The following is a 21,168-nucleotide window of genomic DNA, read 5'->3' as shown; positions in this document are numbered from 1 at the left end:
TGCCACCTGCAGGTCTGTAATGGAATGTACCAGTAAGGGGTTTCAGAGTCTCAACCTCCTTGACCAGGTGCCAGTGATGCCTCCGTAAAGGATCTGTGTTGGGTCCGTGTGTCATCCGTGTTTCACTCACACTACACAGCTGAAAAATAATTCTCAAAGCATCTCTTCCTAATGATCCATGAAACACGGATCCGTGTTGCATCCGTGAATTTCATGGACTCGTAGACTACGGACAAAATAGAGCATGCATCCGTGCTAAAAACACGGACCCACGGACATTGGTAAAAAATTGATGTGTGAATACACACATTAATATGAATGGGTATGTGTGCTGTACATGGAACACTGACATGTGAATGAGGCTTTAGGCTACATTTACACCACCATATAAGTGAGTCTGCATCCATTCCACAACTTTGCGGAACAGGTGCGGATGCATTCATTTAAATGGGGGCCGCAAAAGATGTGGACAGCACACCATGTGCTGTCCGCATCTGTAGTTCGGTTCCGCTGCCCAGCAAAAAAGATAGCACATGTCCTATTCCTGTCCACAATTGCGGACAAGAATATGCATTTTCTATTATAGCGGCGGCCATATGCGGTCCGCAAATTGTGAAATGCTGAGCCGGTATTCGTGTTTTGCACGTCCGCAATTTGCGGATGCGCAAAACACTACGGTCGTGTGAATGTAGCCCCAGTCCGAGGTGTCTGCTGTGTGAAATAGCAGGCACCCAGTAGCTTTGGCGCTCTCTCCGACTTCTGCTGTAATAGCACGGCAGAGGTTAAAAAGGGAAGGGGTTAAAAAGGAATAATTGCTTTGTGCCACATATTCTATTCTGTTTATTTTTCTATAGACAGAGCTGTAGTGAGAGCTCATTTTTGGGCAGTGATCTGTAGTTCTTATTGCTACCCTTTTGGGATGAATTAGACAATCATTTTTTCTTGAATATTTTTTTGGGGAGGTGAGGCTCTCACGGCATCCACTGCATCTTTCCATTGCGCGGATCAAAACATCCCGTGACGGGTGGAGGGGGGCAGCCAATAACAGGCAGCGACGGGGACGAGCCTCCCTAGCGTCACACGCGATGCAAGGGAGGCTTGACCCCATCACAGCCTGCCATTGGATATCCCCCTCGTCGCCGGATGTTTTAATCTGGGATATGCAGCGGCAGCCATACAGGGATCCGGAGCGACGCGGGGGTCAGAGAGCTGGTAAGTTTAATTTATACGAGAGGCCCAGGCATTGAGGGGGACAGACAGGAATAGATGCTGGAACGGACTTTATTTCCTATTGCCAGCAAGCTTTTAATTGATCCATTTGCCACTGTTTTTGGTTGGCCTCAGCGTGCACATGCCTGCTTTATCCACATCGATCCATATACAGTGCTCTCCTTCAGCTGGGGCATACAGGCCTCACTTCCATCTGATTACTGGTGGATTACTATGCAATGATCCAATAGGGGAATAAGAGTCAAAGTCCTGCTTACAGGGTAGATGAAGTATTTATTTTGCTTTAAAGCGCAAGGAGGTTCCTGGTGTGACTGGGGTCTTGGCCAGTCGTGTTTTTGGGCTTTCTCCGCCTTTTGTTCAGTGGCTATGTGGTGATTATAGTTCATCCTCAAATATATATAAATATATATATATATATATATATATATATACAGTACTGCCCATAATTATTCATACCCCTGGCAAATTTTGACTGAAAGTTACTTTTATTCAACTAGCAAGTAATTTTTTGACAGGAAACGACATAGGTGTCTCCCAAAAGATAATAAGACGATGTACAAGAGGCATTATTGTGGGAAAAAAACATTTCTCAGCTTTTATTTACATTTGAGCAAAAAGTGTCTAGTCCAAAATTATTTATACCCTTCTCAATAATCAGTAGAAAAGCCCTTATTGGCTATTACAGCAATCAAACGCTTCCTATAATTGCAGACCAGCTTTTTTCATGTCTCCACAGGTATTTTTGCCCATTCATCTTTACCAATGAGCTCCAAATCTTTCAGGTTGGAGGGTCTTCTTGCCATCACCCTGATCTTTAGCTCCTTCCACAGATTCTCAATTGGTTTCAAGTCTGGACTCTGGCTGGGCCACTCCAAAACGTTAATGTTGTTGTCTGCTAACCATTTCTTCACCACTTTTGCTGTGTGTTTTGGGTCATTGTCATGCTGAAATGTCCGCTGGTGCCCAAGGCCAAGTTTCTCTGCAGACTGCCTGATGTCATTGAGAATCCTCATGTATTGCTCTTTTTTCATGGTGCCGTTTACTGTGATTAGGTTCCCTGGTCCATTGGCTGAAAAACACCCCCAAAGCATTAGGTTCCCACCACCATGTTTGACAGTGGGGATGGTGTTCTTTGTGTTGAAGGTTTCTCCTTTTTTACGCCAAATGAAGGAAACATCATTGTGACCAAGCAATTCAATTTTTGTTTCATCTGACCATAACACAGAAGATCAGAAGTCTCCTTATTTGTCCAGATGAGCTTTTGCAAAGGCCAAGCGAGCTTTTGTGTGTCTTAGGCCTCATGCACACGACCGTTTTTTTTAAGGTCCACAAGAATGGGGTCCGTAGGTCCGTGATCCGTGACCGTTTTTTCGTCCGTGGGTCTTCCTTGATTTTTGGAGGATCCACGGACATGAAAAAAAAGTTGTTTTGGTGTCCGCCTGGCCGTGCGGAGCCAAACGGATCCGTCCTGAATTACAATGCAAGTCAATGGGGACGGATCCATTTGACGTTGACACAATATGGTGCAATTGCAAACGGATCAGTCTCCATTGACTTTCAATGTAAAGTCAGGAGTCACTTTTATACCATCGGATCGGAGTTTTCTCCAATCCGATAGTATATTTTAACTTGAAGCGTCCCCATCACCATGGGAACGCCTCTATGTTAAAATATAACATCGGATTTGAGTTACATCGTGAAAACTCATATCCGACAGTATATTTTAACACAGAGGCGTTCCCATGGCCATGGGGACGCTTCTAGTTAGAATATACTACGAACTGTGTACATGACTGCCCCCTGCTGCCTGGCAGCACCTGATCTCTTACAGGGGGCTGTGATACGCACAATAAACCCCTCAGGTGCCGCACCTGAAGGGGTTAATTGTGCGTATCATATCCCCCTCTAAGAGATCAGGGGCTGCCAGGCAGCAGGGGGCAGACCCCCTTCCCTCCCCAGTTTGAATATCATTGGTGGCCAGTGTGGCCCGTTCCCCGGGCCCCCCTCCCTCTATTGTATTTATATCATTAGTGGCACAGTGTGCGCCCCCCCCGCCCCCCCCCTCTATTGTATTATCATTGGTGTCCAGTGTGCGCCCCCCCCGGCCACCGCTCCCTCCCTCTATTGTATTTATATCATTGGTGGCACAGTGTGCGGCCCCCCCCGGCCCCCCCCGGACCCCCCTCCCTCTATTGTATTTATATCATTGGTGGCACAGTTTGCGCCCCCCCCGACCACCCCTCCCTCCCTCTATTGTATTTATATCATTGGTGGCACAGTGTGCGGCCTCCCCTCTCCCCTCCCCGATCATTGGTGGCAGCGGAGAGTTCCGATCTGAGTCCCAGTTTAATCGCTGGAGCTCCCGGCCGGTCACAGACAGCGCAGCAGCCAGCAGGTAAGTATGATGCTTCTAATATTGCTAAGTAACCATGGCAACCAGGACTGCAGTAGCGTCCTGGTTGCCATGGTTACCGATCGGAGCCCCAGCGATTAAACTGGGACTCCGATCGGAACTCTCCGCTGCCACCAATGATCGGGGGGGGGGGAATAGAGGGAGGGAGGGGGGCAGGGGGGGGGAATAGAGGGAGGGGGGGGGCCGCACACTGTTGCACCAATGATATAAATACAATAGAGGGAGGGGGGCCGCACACTGGCCACCAATGATATAAATACAATAGAGGGAGGGAGGGGGGGCCGCACTGGCCACCAATGAAATTAAAACTGGGCACCTGAGGGGTTAATTGTACGGATCACAGCCCCCTGTAAGAGATCGGGTGCTGCCAGGCAGCAGGGGGCAGTCATGTACACAGTTCGTAGTATATTCTAACTAGAAGCGTCCCCATGACTATGGGAACGCCTCTGTGTTAGAATATACTGTCGGATCTGAGTTTTCATGAAGTGAAAACTCAGCTCTGAAAAAGCTTCTTCGGATCCGTCGGTATGAAAGTAACTTACGGCCACGGATCACGGACACGGATGCCAATCTTGTGTGCATCCGTGTTTTTTCACGGACCCATTGACTTAAATGGGTCCGTGAACCGTTGTCCGTCAAAAAAATAGGACAGGTCCTATTTTTTTGACGGACAGGATACACAGATCACGGAGGCGAATGACAAACGGTGCATTTTCCGAGTTTTCAACTGACCCATTGAAAGTCAATGGATCCGCAGAAAATCACGGAAAATGGAACAACGGCCACGGGTGCACACAACGGTCGTGTGCACGATGCCTTATCTGGAGAAGTGACGTCCTCATTGGTCTGCATTGTGCAGTGTCCGTTGGATTGTCTGCCTTGAGACATTGCCACCAGCAGAGCCCAGATTCACCAGAATGGCCTTGGTGGCGATCCTTGGATTCTTTTTCACCTCTCTAACTATCCTCCTGGCCAGCACAGGTGTCACATTTGGCTTCCGACCACGTCCTCTGAGATTTTCCACAGTGCGGAACATCTTTTTTGCTCAAATGTAAATAAAAGCTGAGAATTTTTTTTTCCCCCCACAATAATGCCTCTTGTACATCGTCTTATTATCTTTTGGGAGACACCTATGTCATTTCCTGTAAAAAAAAAATTGCCAGGGGTATGAATAATTATGGGCAGCACTGTATATGTGTATGAATCACTTAAAAGATCTGGATCACTGAAAACATGTTAATGGTAAGTTGGAAAATCCCCCCTGGATGATTTGTAATGATCTCAAAAAAGTAAAAATAATAAAATAAAATGAATAACCTTAAATAATACAAACAATCCTATTCTTCAATAAGAAATATAACACACTTTAGGTATGACTCCCCCCCCCCCAAAAAAAAATCTATAAATGAAAAATGCCATGCCAAAAACATGTTTTTTTCAAGCCCAAGAAAATCTACTAAAACCCTTATGCTAATCTTGTTTCCTTTTCATGTTCCTAGGTTTAACCCCTACAGGACCTTGTGATTTTACCGTTTTCTGTTTTTACTTCCTACATTCCGGGAGCTATAACTTTTTTTATTTTTCCGTTCACATAGTCATATGTTTTTTGCAGAACATGCTGTATTTTCGAATTAAGGTGTTTTTAAGGTGTTCCATATTTGATAAAACTGACCCATCTACTATGGAGCTGTGTGAGGGCAAATTTTTAGTGGGGTGATCTGTAATTTTTATTGATACCATGTTGGAGTGGGTATGGCTTTTTCTTTTTTTCCATTATGCTGTTCACCATATCGGATAAATATTTTTCGATTTTAATAGTATGAACATTTGAGCACATGGCAATGCCTATGATCTTTATTTTTTTTAAATCTTTAACCCGTTCGCTACCAGCTCCATGCATGTACAGCGCTGGAGCGAAGTGCAAACATGATACCCGCTTGCATGTGCAGCAGGCATCATGGCCAGCGAGTCTCCGCTGTTTCAAACAGCAGAGACTCGCAGCTAATGACCACCTCTGGGCTTCTTACCGACATCCTCATCGGCCAATGAGGATGCCAGTAGTTTAATTCAATACGCTGGATCTCTTTGAAGAGATTCAGGGTATTGAAGCTGCAATTCTTTTAATATAATGTGTTAAATGGCTTCTGTGCTCCTCTGCTGGTCCTTTTCGTCGGTTGGTTCCAGCAGAGGAGCACACATCACAGTGAGTACACCTAACACAACACTTAGCCCCCAGATCACCCCCCCATCACCCCAATTAACCCCTTGATCGCTCCTGTCAATCACCTAGTGAAAGGGAAAAAAGTGATCAGTGTAAACTGTCACTTTTTTTCACTCGTATTGACTGATAGTTTTAGGATAGTTTAGGCCCCTTGGTTAGGTAGTTAGCGATCGTTTAGCGCCCAGCCCACTGCACCGCAGTCACTGATTTGCTGATTAGCGTATCGCTAATCAGCATTTGTACTTTTAAGTGATCAGAACTGATCACAGTCAGATCTATAATAGTATTAGTGTCACCTTAGCTCGCCCTCCACCCAAAACGCAGTGTTTGCCCAATCAGGCCTGATCAGTCGCCCACACGTGCGTTCACCCACACCCACCCCGCCGCAGTGCCAAATTATTATTTTTTATCACTGCACTTTACAAGCACTGCGGCGATAAAAAAAAAATCTGTTTTGATATTTTTTATCAATCGCAGCGGCTTCCGGTACTTCGCTAGCCTCCCATTTGTAAGACAGGCTTGCTTTTTTTCTTGGGTAGTCTTAGGGAATACCCTCTAAATTTAGTTGTCCAAATGGCAAATAAGGGGTATTCTTCTGAAGAGGCCTACAGGTTTCTGACCCAGTCAGATGAGGAATGGGAACCCTCATCTGACGAATCCAGCGGGTCAGAATACAAACCTGTAGAAAGCAGTGGCAGTCTGACCGAAAGTTCGGACGAGGATGTTGAGGTCCCTAATACCACCAGGCGTACCCGGCCCCGTGTTGCTAGACCACAGGTTGCGCAGGATCCGCTTTAAGGGCAGCAGAGTGTGGCTGGCGCTGTCGGATTACGTGGTGAGGCATACACCAGCAGCGCAGCCCATCCTGGACCTAGTACCAGCACTGCCGTAGAACATGGTGAAGTGGCGAGCACCAGAAGGGCAGTTGAAGCTGGTACGGTGGCACGTGCAGTAGTTCCCCCGTTGCAGCCACCGCACAAACAGGCCCGTAGAGCCCCTAGAGTCCCTGAGGTGCTGGCAAACCCTGATTGTCAGCCCCAACTTCAGCCGCACCAGTAGTTCCTCCTTTCACCGCCCAGTCTGGAGTTCGGGTTGAGACACCTCAGATCGGTTCGGCACTGGGATTTTTTGAGCTGTTCTTGACTGCGGAGCTCTTGGACTTAGTCGTGGCAGAAACAAATCGGTATGCCACTCAATTTATAGCCGCCAACCCGGGAAGCTATTATGCCCAGTCTTTCCGGTGGAAACCCGTCCAAGTTTCCTAATTAAAACATTTTCTGGGCCTTCTCCTCAACATGGGCCTAACCAAAAAGCATGAATTGCGGTCATATTGGTCCACGAACCCAATTCATCACATGCCCATGTTCTCTGCTGCCATGTCCAGGGCACGATTTGAGGCCATCCTGCGTTTTCTGCACTTTAGCGACAACAGCACCTCTCGTCCCAGAGGCCACCCAGCTTTTGACCGGCTCCACAAAATTCAGCCCCTCATAGACCATCTTAACACCAAATTTGCAGATTTGTATACCCCTGAGCAAAACATCTGCGTAGACGAGTCCCTTATACATTTTACCGGGCGCCTTGGCTTCAAACAATACATCCCAAGCAAGCGCGCCCGGTATGGGGTCAAATTGTATAAGCTCTGTGAAAGGGCCACAGGCTATACCCACAAATTTCGGATCTATGAGGGCAAAGATCAGACCCTGGAGCCGGTCGGTTGCCCTGACTACCTGGGGAGCAGTGGGAAGACAGTCTGGGACTTGGTGTCACCCTTATTTGGCAAGGGGTACCATCTTTATGTGGACAATTTTTACACAAGTGTTCCCCTCTTCAGGCATTTGTTCCTAGAACAGATTGGCTGCTGTGGCACCGCGCGACCTAGTCGCCGGGGCTTCCCCCAACGGCTCGTTACCACCCGTCTTGCAAGGGGCGAGAGGGCTGCCTTGTGTAACGAAGAACTGCTCACGGTGAAATGGAGAGACAAGCGTGACGTTTACATGCTCTCCTCCATTCACACAGACACGACAATACAAATAGAACGAGCAACCAGTGTCTTGAAAAGCCCCTCTCGGTCCACGACTATAATTCGCTCATGGGAGGGGTGGACTTCAATGACCAGATGTTGGCTCCTTATTTAGTGTCCCGCCGCACAAGACGCTGGTATAAGAAGTTGTCTGTATATTTATTTTAATTGGCTGTATATAATAGTTTTGTTCTCTACAGTAAGGCTGGGAGAACAAAATCCTTCCTCAAATTTCAGGAAGAGATCATCGAGAACCTCCTGTATTCAGGAGGTTCCGTGGCCCCATCCACCAGTGTAGTGAGCCGTCTACACGAGCGACATTTCCCCAATGTCGTTGCTGGTACCTCAACCCAAGCGTCACCCCGAAAAAGATGTCGTGTCTGTAGCAGGAGTGGAATAAGGCGTGACACCCGCTATTTCTGTCCTGACTGCCCTGACCACCCTGCCCTATGCTTAGGGGAGTGTTTCTGGAAATACCACACACAGGTACACTATTAGCATAGGGATTACATTACGCAGGACAGCCACACAGGGCTGTTAGGGCCCTTTCACACAGAGCTGCTGCAAACCTCTCCTTTCACCTGGGACAAAGTGCATAATGTACTTCGCCACATCTCTGGGCGATTTGCGCTTTGCACATTGTCCCATGGGGAGCGAGAGGTTTGTCCTATAAAAAAGGTAAAAAAAAAAAACACTGGTAAGCAAAAAAGTTTATGTTCTGTTCAAAAAGTTAAATAAAGTTTATAAAAGTTAATGTTCCGTTCAAATGTTATTATAATGTTAATAAATTTATTGCGTTGCGGCCTGGGTTTTTCATTTTTTTTTTTTTTTTTTTTACCTTCTAGGTGGACCAACCGATCGACCAGCTGAAAAAAAACAGCTGAAAAAAAAATAAATCCCGGCAATGATTTATTCATCCACATCGATTGATGTGAATGGAGAAATCGAGTTTGCCAGGGCATACAAGCTAAGTGGGTTTGGATGTTGGGCGGAGCTCCTATGTCCTGGCAGACGCCTTTCCCCTCCTTTTTTTTTTTTGGCAGAGATTTTTTCATCCACATTGATCGATGCGAATGAAGAAATCTGTGCCGTTAATTTTTTTTTTTCAGCCCAGAGGCTGAACGGAAAAAAATAATCTCATTACCCGTATGCTCAATATAAGGAGAATAGCAGAAACTCCTAATGCTGGCCATACATGTAATGATTGCGGAGACCCTCAAATGCCAGGGCAGTGCAAACACCCCACAAATGATCCCATTTTGGAAAGAAGACAGCGCAAGGTATTCGCAGAGGGACATAATGAGTCCATGAAAGATTGAAATTTTTGTCCCAAGTTAGCGGAAAGGGAGACTTTGTGAGAAAAAAAAACAAAACAATTTCCGCTAACTTGTGCCAAAAAAAAAAAAATCTTCTATGAACTCGCCATGCCCCTCATGGAATACCTTGGGGTGTCTTCTTTCCAAAATGGGGTCACATGTGGGGTATTTATACTGCCCTGGCATTTTAGGGGCCCTAAAGCGTGAGAAGAAGTCTGGAATCCAAATGTCTAAAAATGCCCTCCTAAAAGGAATTTGTGCCCCTTTGCCCACCTAGGCTGCAAAAAAAGTGTCACACATGTGGTATCGCTGTACTCAGGAGAAGTTGGGCAATGTGTTTTGTGGTGTCTTTTTACATATACCCATGCTGGCTGAGAGAAATATCTCTGTCAAATGCCAACTAAAAAAAATGGGAAAAGTTATCTTTTAGAGAGATATTTCTCTCACCCAGCATGGGTATATGTAAAAAGACACCCCAAAACACATTGCTCAACTTCTCCTGAGTACGTCGATACTACATGTGTGACACTTTTTTGCAGCCTAGGTGGGCAAAGGGGCACAAATTCGAAAGAGCACCTTTAGGATTTCACAGGGCATTTTTTACACATTTTGATTTCAAACTACTTCTCACGCATTAGGGCCCTTAAAATGCCAGGGCAGTATAACTACCCCACAAGTGACCCCATTTTGGAAAGAAGACACCCTAAGGTATCTGTGAAGGGTATGGCGAGTTCCTCGAATTTTTTTTTTGTCACAAGTTAGCGGAAAATGATGATTTTTTTTATTTATTTTTTCTTACAAAGTCTCATATTCCACTAACTTGTGACAAAAAATAAAAACTTCCATGAACTCACTATGCCCATCACAAAATACCTTGGGGTGTCTTCTTTCCAAAATGGGGTCACTTGTAGGGAAGTTATACTGCCCTGGCATTTTAGGGGCCCTAATGCGTGAGAAGTAGTTTGAAATCAAAATGCGTAAAAAATGCCCTGTGAAATCCTAAAGGTGCTCTTTGGAATGTGGGCCCCTTTGCCCACCTAGGCTGCAAAAAAATGTCACACATGTGATATCGCAGTACTCAGGAGAAGTTGGGCAATGTGTTTTGGGGTGTCTTTTTACATATACCCATGCTGGGTGAGAGAAATATCTCTCTAAATGACAACTTTTCCCATTTTTATATACAAAGTTGGCATTTGACAGAGATATTTCTCTCACCCAGCATGGGTATATGTAAAAAGATACCCCAAAACACATTGCCCAACTTCTCCTGAGTACGGCGATACCACATGTGTGACACTTTTTTGCAGCCTAGGTGGGCAAAGGGGCACAAATTCCAAAGAGCACCTTTAGGATTTCACAGGGCATTTTTTACACATTTTGATTTCAAACTACTTCTCACGCATTAGGGCCCCTAAAATGCCAGGGCAGTATAACTACCCCACAAGTGACCCCATTTTGGAAAGAAGACACCCTAAGGTATTGTGTGAGGGGCATGGCGAGCTCCTAAAATTTTCTTTTTTTGTCACAAGTTAGCGGAAAATGATAATTATTTTTTTTTTCTTACAAAGTCTCATATTTCACTAACTTGTGACAAAAAATAAAAACTTCCATGAACTCACAATGCCCATCACGAAATACCTTGGGGTGTCTTCTTTCCAAAATGGGGTCACTTGTAGGGTAGTTATACTGCCCTGGCATTTTAGGGGCCCTAATGCGTGAGAAGTAGTTTGAAATCAAAATGCGTAAAAAATGCCCTGTGAAATCCTAAAGGTGCTTTTTGGAATGTGGGCCCCTTTGCCCACCTAGGCTGCAAAAAAGTGTCACACATGTGGTATCGCCGTACTCAGGAGAAGTTGGGCAATGTGTTTTGGGGTATCTTTTTACATATACCCATGCTGGGTGAGAGAAATATCTCTGTCAAATGCCAACTTTGTATATAAAAATGGGAAAAGTTGTCATTTAGAGAGATATTTCTCTCACCCAGCATGGGTATATGTAAAAAGACACCCCAAAACGCATTGCCCAACTCCTCCTGAGTATGGCGATACCACATGTGTGAGACTTTTTTACAGCCTAGGTGGGCAAAGGGGCACAAATTCCAATTTCTCCTGTCTGGGCATTGTAGAACCTCAGGAAACATGACAGGTGCTCAGAAACTCAGAGCTGCTTCAAAATGCGGATATTCACATTTTTGTATCATAGTTTGTAAACGCTATAACTTTTACCCAAACCATTTTTTTTTTTTACCCAAACATTTTTTTTATCAAAGACATGTAGAACAATAAATTTTGAGAAAAATTTATATAGAAATGTAGTTTTATTTGAAAAATTTTACAACTGAAAGTGAAAAATTTCATTTTTTTGCAAAAATTTCGGACAATTTCGATTAATAACAAAAAAAGTAAAAATGTCAGCAGCAATGAAATACCACCAAATGAAAGCTCTATTAGTGAGAAGAAAAGGAGGTAAAATTCATTTGGGTGGTAAGTTGTATGACCGAGCAATAAACCGTGAAAGTAGTGTAGTACAGAATTGTAAAAAGTGGTCTGGTCTTTAAGGGGGTTTAAGCTAGGGGAGCTGAGGTGGTTAAAGACTGGACTTCCGCCTTACATGTCCGGAGGTCTGGAAAGGGTTAAATATCAGCTTTGGTCTGAAATAATTTACCATCATATAAATTCTGTCTTGTTTTCCATTTGGTGTTTAGATAATTATACTCCTCAGATTTGCTGCAGTACAGGTTTGCATTAGTTGTTTCATATGTATTAAAATTAAACATTCATTTTACAGACCTATATAGCACTGATATATTCCGCAGAGCTTTGCAGGCGCTATCATCACTTGCTGTCTCCAATAGAGAATGTAGATGTCCAATGGCATAGATAGGTTTAGAGTAGGTCCTGAGACCACCATGGTGCTGCTAGGCGAGCACAGATGTGTTTTGATCAAAATAGATTTACTAAGACAAAAGCCCACCAACTACCTATTGGTGATTGTGACAAAAAAACACAAGTACTAGATGTAAAAATTATGGCTAGCTTACAGTTTTTGTATATGGTGTCTTTACTCAGTGAATGAAATGTATTACAAAACAATATATCAATAAAAACAACATTAAATTACAAACAGATTAAAATTAACATTCTCAGTCCCTTAGTATATTATTGTACATGCAGAGCTCATGCATAAAAAAATATTTAAAAAAAATTATATAATAATAAAAGGTTCTGATTTATCATTCTATAATTGAATGCAATTGCTTTTAATGAGTTCTAGATGGAGTCCAGTTTATTAGCGCTATCGCGATTATGCTGGGACTTATTCGGATATTATTTGGATTGTTCCAATGTTTAATATAAGTCAGTAATTATCCTTGTATTGCTCTTGTTGGGTCCTAATATGATTTATTAGCGTTCCAGTATTCACTATAGGACATATAGTGCCACTGTACTCACAAGGTTTTGTGCCGCACTTATAATTGTCTTAATAGTGGATGCCCAGTATGTCGCTCCTTATTACATGAATGCTCGTTACAGTTCTAGGGATTACAACTCACTTGGATGATTTTTCCGCGCATACGCCGTTGGAATCCAGAGACGCGGGGGCCGGCATGAATGAAATCAATGAGCGGACATCTGTTGCAGACCTTTGCCTTCTATGTTTGACAAGCTGTACCCACCAGATGCGTTTAGGAACGTCTTGTTCCTTCCTCAGTGGTGAAAAATGTAATATTACCTGCTCGCTAGATATTTAAGCATTTTAGAGTTGATGATAAAATATGGACCAGTCTATTCTCAATGGTTTTCACTTTCATTCATTTGGTTGGGTGCACATCTTGCGTTATTGCACCTCTATATTAATCACATAGTGGTAATTTCATTCTATTCAGTAGAACACTCAGTTGGTTATATATAGCAATATGAAATAAAATAACGATAACGAAAAATAACAATATTCTAAGAAAATACTAAAAATAATAACTGAATCGTAGGAGGAATTTAAAGCTATCAAAAATTTTGTCAATTAAAGAGTTAAAGCAAAATCTACACTGAACAAAAATATAAACACAACACTTTTGGTTTTGCTCCCATTTTGCATGAGCTGAACTAAAAGATCTGAAACATTTTCTACATACACAAGACCCATTACTCTCAAATCTGTCTAAATCTGTGTTAGTGAGCACTTCTCCTTTGCCAAGATAATCCATCCCACCTCACAGGTGTGGCATATCAAGATGCTGATTAGACAGCATGAATATTGCACAGGTGTGCCTTAGACGACCCACAATAAAAGACCACTCTGAAATGTGCAGTTTGATGACACAGCACAATGCCACAGATGTCGCAACGTTTGAGGGAGCGTGCAATTGGCATGCTGACTGCAGGAATGTCTACCAGAGCTGTTGCCCGTGCAATGAATGTTCATTTCTCTACCATAAGCCATCTCTGGGGAAGATATATTGACAACATCCTAGTTATTTGGGAAGGATCACACCAATCTTTATTGTAATTTATAAGAGAATTTAACAACAATCAGTATAATTTGAAGTTACCCCCAATATAGATACACAGACTGGAATTTCTCGATTTGAGAATCGAAAAAAAAGGAAGAACATTCATCTGTAGTACATAGCAAAAAGAAGTGGTCAGAAATACAGGGAGTGCAGAATTATTAGGCAAATGAGTATTTTGACATCATCCTCTTTATGCATGTTGTCTTACTCCAAGCTGTATAGGCTCGAAAGCCTACTACCAATTAAGCATATTAGGTGATGTGCATCTTCCTTTCCTTTGGCAAAATGGGTCAAAAGAAGGACTTGACAGGCTCAGAAAAGTCAAAAATAGTGAGATATCTTGCAGAGGGATGCAGCACTCTTAAAATTGCAAAGCTTCTGAAGCGTGATCATCGAACAATCAAGCGTTTCATTCAAAATAGTCAACAGGGTCGCAAGAAGCGTGTGGAAAAACCAAGGCGCAAAATAACTGTCCATGAACGGAGAAAAGTCAAGCGTGCAGCTGCCAAGATGCCACTTGCCACCAGTTTGGCCATATTTCAGAGCTGCAACATCACTGGAGTGCCCAAAAGCACAAGGTGTGCAATACTCAGAGACATGGCCAAGGTAAGAAAGGCTGAAAGACGACCACCACTGAACAAGACACACAAGCTGAAACGTCAAGACTGGGCCAAGACTGATTTTTCTAAGGTTTTATGGACTGATGAAATGAGAGTGAGTCTTGATGGGCCAGATGGATGGGCCCGTGGCTGGATTGGTAAAGGGCAGAGAGCTCCAGTCCGACTCAGACGCCAGCAAGGTGGAGGTGGAGTACTAGTTTGGGCTGGTATCATTAAAGATGAGCTTGTGGGGCCTTTTCAGGTTGAGGATGGAGTCAAGCTCAACTCCCAGTCCTACTGCCAGTTTCTGGAAGACACCTTCTTCAAGCAGTGGTACAGGAAGAAGTCTGCATCCTTCAAGAAAAACATGATTTTCATGCAGGACAATGCTCCATCACACGCGTCCAAGTACTCCACAGCGTGGCTGGCAAGAAAGGGTATAAAAGAAGAAAATCTAATTACATGGCCTCCTTGTTCACCTGATCTGAACCCCATTGAGAACCTGTGGTCCATCATCAAATGTGAGATTTACAAGGAGGGAAAACAGTACACCTCTCTGAACAGTGTCTGGGAGGCTGTGGTTGCTGCTGCACGCAATGTTGATGGTGAACAGATCAAAACACTGACAGAATCCATGGATAGCAGGCTTTTGAGTGTCCTTGCAAAGAAAGGTGGCTATATTGGTCACTGATTTGTTTTTGTTTTGTTTTTGAATGTCAGAAATGTATATTTGTGAATGTTGAGATGTTATATTGGTTTCACTGGTAAAAATAAATAATTGAAATGGGTATATATTAGTTTTTTGTTAAGTTGCCTAATAGTTATGCACAGTAATAGTCACCTGCACACACAGATATCCCCCTAAAATAGCTAAAACTAAAAACAAACTAAAAACTACTTCCAAAAATATTCAGCTTTGATATTAATGAGTTTTTTGGGTTCATTGAGAACATGGTTGTTGTTCAATAATAAAATTAATCCTCAAAAATACAACTTGCCTAATAATTCTGCACTCCCTGTAGTTTCTTTTTAAGCACGAGTTGCCATCTTCCAAGATGGCAACTCAATGTTCCAACTAGTCAATTTTGGCGTCTAAAGAGAAACTGTACATAATTGGAACAGTTTGAAAAGGAAGCACAGAGTATGAAAATTCAGTTTTTGGAAAAACAATACCCAGTCAAGTTACTTGACAAATCAATATTGAAAGTGAGAGAAATGGATAGATCCCTGATCTTCAAAGAGAAAGGGTGTATAAATAAAAGCATGGAAGAAACATCTAAAATTGTCCTGCCTTTCAATAAAGAATATAATAAGATCAGTAAAATTATTCGTAAACATTGGTATTTATTAAGGGAAGACCAAATTTTGGGACCTATTCTTCCAAGCCAACCACCAGTAGTGTACACTCGTGCCCCCAATTTGGGGTTGCATAACACCAACTGTCAGAAACAATAGAAATAAAACTATAACAACCCCTTGGTCTAACCTGAAAGGTTTTTTATAAATGTTAGAATTGTAAACAAACAAATTTTGACAGAAAAACTAAATATGGTAACATCTACAACCAATGGCTTTAAGTGGGAAATCAAAGAAACTCTCACATGTAATAATAAGGCAGTTGTCTTAATGCAGGGGCGTAGCTAAAGGCTCATGGGCCCTGGTCCAAGAGTTCAGCTTGGGCCCCCGTTCCCTTAAACCTTTGTTCTGCATGAGGCAATAATTGAAACTGCACCCCCCTCCTCCATACCAAATTCTTAACCTTACCCCTTCTGTCCAGCCAGAGGTTTAACTTGCATACACTTTATATAATATCAGTGTCTTCTTATGTAGCACAAGGGTCTTTGGGCCCCTCATTGCTCCTGGGCCCGGTAGTGACTGCTACCTCTGCACCCCATAAAGCTACACCCCTGTCTATATGATAGAATGCCCATATTCAAAATAATATATAGAAAGCACAAAGAGGACATTAAAAATAAGGAGTCCACAGAAAATCTGCTACTAAACAAGATAGTCAAGGCGGCAGATCATAATGAGGTGGTTATTATGGGGGACTTCAACTACCCAGATATAGACTGGGAAACTAAAACCTGTACATCTCATAAAGGTAACAGGTTCTTTGCTATAACCAAAGACAATTACCTTTCTCAACTGTTTCAGGACCAGACTAGAGGGACAGCCATACTGGACTTAGTATTAACCAATAGACCTGATAGAACAACAGATGTGCAGGTTGGGGGACACCTGGGAAATAGTGACCATAAAGTAATAACCTTCCAATTATCATTCAAAAGAGTGTTTCTTCAGGGAGGAACAAAATACCAAACTTCAAAAAAGCAAAATGTAGCCAACTAAGAGAGGCCATAAGCCTAACTAACTGGGACAAAGTCCTCAAAAATAAAAAATACAGCCAGAAAATGGGATATTTTTAACAGCATCCTAAAATCTAATTGTGAGAGGTACATACCTTATGGGAATAAAAGGTTAAGGAACAAAAAAGAAACTATGTGGATAACCAGAACTGTAATGAAAGCAATAAATGACAAAAAAAATAAAATTTAAATCACAAAAATAGGAGGGTAGCGAGGAAGCACTGAAAAACTATAAGGAAAAAAATTTAATATGTAAAAAACAAATAAAAGCAGCCAAACTAGAGACCGAGAGATTCATTGCTAAAGAGAAAACATGAACGCTAAAATGTTCTTCAATTATATAAATGGTAAATCTGAAGGTGTCTGCCTTCTACAGAATAATGAGGGGGGAGTTGCACAGAGCGATGAGGAGAAAGCAAAGTCATTAAATATATTTTTTTCTCCACTGTATTCACTGAGGAAAATAAACTGTCACATGAAATGCAGAATGTAAAAGTAAGTTCCCCATTAAAAGTGCCCTGTCTGACCTAGAAAGAAGTACAGTGGCATCTTAAAAAGATTAAAATAGACAAATCGCCAGGACCAGATGGCATACACTCCCGTATCCTAAGAGAATTAAGTAATGTCATAGCTAGACCCTTATTTCTGATATTTAAGGACTCTATACTGACAGGGAGTGTAACACAAGATGGGCGCATAGCAAATGTGGTGCCTATATTCAAAAAGGGTAAAAAAACAGAGCCTGGAAACTATAGGCCGGTAAGGTTAACATCTGTAATGGGTTTGAAGGTTTTCTAAAAGATCCTATCTTGGAGTACCTCAATAAAAATAAGCAAATAAAGCAACATCAGCATGGCTTCATGAGGGATCGGTCATGTCAAACTAATTTAATCAGTTTCTATGAGGAGGTAAGTTGTAGACTTGACAACGGTGAATCAATAGATGTCGTATATCTGGACTTCTCCAAAGCATTTGACACTGTACCGCATGAAAGGTTAGTATATAAAATGAGAATGCTTGGACTGGGAGAAAATGTCTGTATGTGGGTAGGTAACTGGCTCAGTGATAGAAAACAGAGGGTGGTTATTAACGGTACAGACTCAGATTGGGTCACTGTCACTAGTGGGGTACATCAGGGGTCAGTATTTGGCCCTATTCTCTTCATTATATTTATTAATGATCTTGTAGAAGGCTTGCACAGTAAAATATCAATTTTCGCAGATGACACTTGTGACGGTAGTAGAAAATATCCCCGTCAAGCATTCCCTTCTTCCCATGAAAGAAAGTCACCCAATATTCCACGAGTAGGAATATCCCTGGAATCGCCGAGTAATCCACACATGAGTCAACTTAATGCTGGAAACACGAGACTAACTTTACTGGCGCACAGAACTCACAATTTATGCAGCATAAAACTCCTCCTCTGGGCCCGGCTAGATAATTGAGTTTTAACAATACACACGGCTCAATTGTCTGCTGGCCAGAACATTTACAACTTTTAACACTTTCAGAATACACACAGCTCAATTGTCTGCTGGCCAGAACATTTACAACTTTTAACACTTTCAGAATACACACAGCTCAATTGTCTGCTGGCCAGAACATTTACAACTTTTAACACTTTCAGAATACACACAGCTCAATTGTCTGCTGGCCAGAACATTTACAACTTTTAACACTTTCAGAATACACACAGCTCAATTGTCTGCTGGCCAGAACATTTACAACTTTTAACACTTTCAGAAAAGTACTTTCCATCCCACATACAAACATAATTTCAGCCTCCCTGTTCGGTACACGAATACATTCATTCTTGACATTTGGAACCAAACAATATAGACCTTAAAATAGCAGGGAGAGAATTAAACTGAAGCATATAGGCAATTGCATCAAAGTCCTTCACAATGGCCCCCCTTTTTCTCCCTGCTCCGGCAACTCGGTTGGACCTTTCCTGGTCCAGTAGGGTTGACGGGTTCAGAGCTTTTAGTCCGAGGTTAAATCCGTTTGGCGTGACAATCCATCGGCATTCCCGTTTTGCTTGCCTGGGCGATAATGAATCGTAAAGTCATAGGGCTGTAAGGCCAAGCTCCAGCGTAGCAAACGGGCGTTGTCCCCTGAAACCCGGTTAAGCCACACCAAGGGGTTGTGATCGGTGATGAGAGTGAACGCCCGGCCATAAAGGTAAGGTGTGAGCTTTTTGAGTGCCCACACCAAGGCCAAACACTCTTTTTCAATGGTGGCATAGCTGACTTCCCTTGGCAACAGCTTCCGACTCAGGTATGCCACCGGGTGCTCACCTCCATCCTCCCCGATCTGGCTCAGTACTGCCCCCAGTCCAAACATTGAAGCGTCTGTGTGGACAATAAATCTTTTGTTAGGATCTGGGGTAACCAACACCGGAGCATTAACCAGAGCAGTCTTTAGTGCTTGGAAAGCCACCTCGCATTCCGGGGACCACAGGACTTGTCGGGGTAGCTTCTTTTTGGTCAAGTCGGTCAGGGGTTTGGCCAGGGCGCTATAGTCGGGTACAAAGCGTCTGTAATAGCCGGCTGTGCCTAAGAAAGCCATGACTTGTGTCTTGGTGTGGGGAGTGGGCCAATTGGCAACAGCCTCGATCTTAGCCGGCTCCGGCCGTTGCTTACCACATCCTACTCGGTGGCCCAAATATTGTACCTCCGCCATACCCAAGTGACATTTGTCGGGTTTCAGGGTCAGCCCGGCCCCCCTGATCCTATCTAATACTACCCCTATGTGCTCTAGGTGCGCCTCCCAAGTATCGCTATGGATGGCGATGTCATCCAGGTAAGCGCATGCAAAGCTCTGGAGACCCCCAAGTAACTGATCCACCATCCGTTGGAAGGTGGCCGGGGCGTTCTTCATCCCGAACGGCATAACCCGGAATTGGTATAGGCCGAACGGGGTGATGAAGGCCGACTTGGGTATGGCATCTTCTGCTAGGGGAATCTGCCAATATCCCTTGCATAGGTCTATTGTGGTCAGATACTTCCCTGCAGAGATACGGTCAAGCAGCTCGTCCATCCGTGGCATCGGATAGGCGTCCGTAACTGTCTTGTCGTTGAGGCGCCGGTAATCTACACAGAAGCGGGTTGTCCCATCCTTCTTTGGCACTAAGACTACCGGCGAGGCCCAAGGACTTTCTGAGGGCTCAATTACGCCTAGCCGAAGCATCTCATCTATTTCCTTCCGCATCCCTTCCCGGACTGCTTCGGGGATACGGTAAGGGGGCTGTCTCAGGGGTGCCTGTCCTGGAGTCTCTACCTTGTGTATGGCTAGGAGTGTGTATCCAGGCTCCTGAGAGAATGTGGCCTGTTTTGTTTCTAGTAAGCGGACAGCTTGAGCCCGCTCTTGCGGCTCCAGCTGTTCACCTAGCTGGACTTTCTTTATCTGGGTCATCCCGTCGTTACTGCCCAATAGGTCGGGAAGGGGTAGGGTCTCTGTGTCTTCTCCTGCTGGTGCACAGATAGCGGCTACCTCCTCTGCCCGTTCCTGATAGGCCTTGAGCATGTTGATGTGAAAGGTTCGTTTCACATCTTCATCCTCGCAGCTGGCTATCGTGTAGGTCGTGTCGCATATCTGTCCTATAACTTTATAGGGGCCCTGCCAGGCGGCCTGGAGCTTGTCTATTCGGACCGGTCTTAATACCATGACCTTTTGGCCTATCTGAAAGCTCCGCTGCCTAGCCCGTCGGTCATACCATACCTTCTGGCGCTGCTGGGCCGCCCGGAGGTTCTCTCGCACTGTCTGGGCTAATTCCTCCATGCGGTCCCTCAGCTCCAGGACATAAGGTACAACCGGGGTCCCCTCAATCTCTGTCTGCCCCTCCCAGTGATCCTTGATGAGATCTAAGGCCCCCCTCACCCGCCTCCCATAGAGAAGTTCGAAGGGTGAGAATCCGGTCGATTCCTGCGGCACCTCTCGGTAGGCAAAGAGAAGGTGTGGCAGGAATCGCTCCCAATCCTTGTATGCCCCCGTGAACGACTTCAACATTTGCTTTAGCGTTCCGTTGAAGCGCTCGCACAGGCCGTTAGTCTGGGGATGGTATGGGGAGCTAGTCAGGGATTTAACTCCACAGGTTTTCCATATCTGCTGGGTTACCTCGGCCGTGAATTGGGTACCTTGGTCGGACAGAACCTCCTTGGGAAAGCCTACTCGGGAAAATACTTTAACTAGGGCCTCTGCTACGGTCTCAGCCTGTATGTTAGAGAGAGCTACCGCTTCGGGGTAACGGGTGGCGTAGTCTACTATGGTGAGTATATACCGCTTGCCGGAACGGCTAGGTTGGGCCAGGGGCCCTATAATGTCCACGGCTACCCTTGTGAACGGTTCTTCAATAATGGGCATGGAAACTAGTTTAGCCTTTGTGTGGTCTCCCTTTTTACCTATACGTTGGCATACCTCACACGTTTGACAATACGCCCTGACGTCGTCAGATACCCCAGGCCAGAAAAAGTTCTGAGTTACCCGAT

Source organism: Bufo gargarizans, chromosome 4 (assembly GCF_014858855.1).
Source record: "Bufo gargarizans isolate SCDJY-AF-19 chromosome 4, ASM1485885v1, whole genome shotgun sequence".
Lineage (NCBI taxonomy): Eukaryota > Metazoa > Chordata > Amphibia > Anura > Bufonidae > Bufo > Bufo gargarizans.
Note: the sequence above shows the minus strand (reverse complement) of the source record.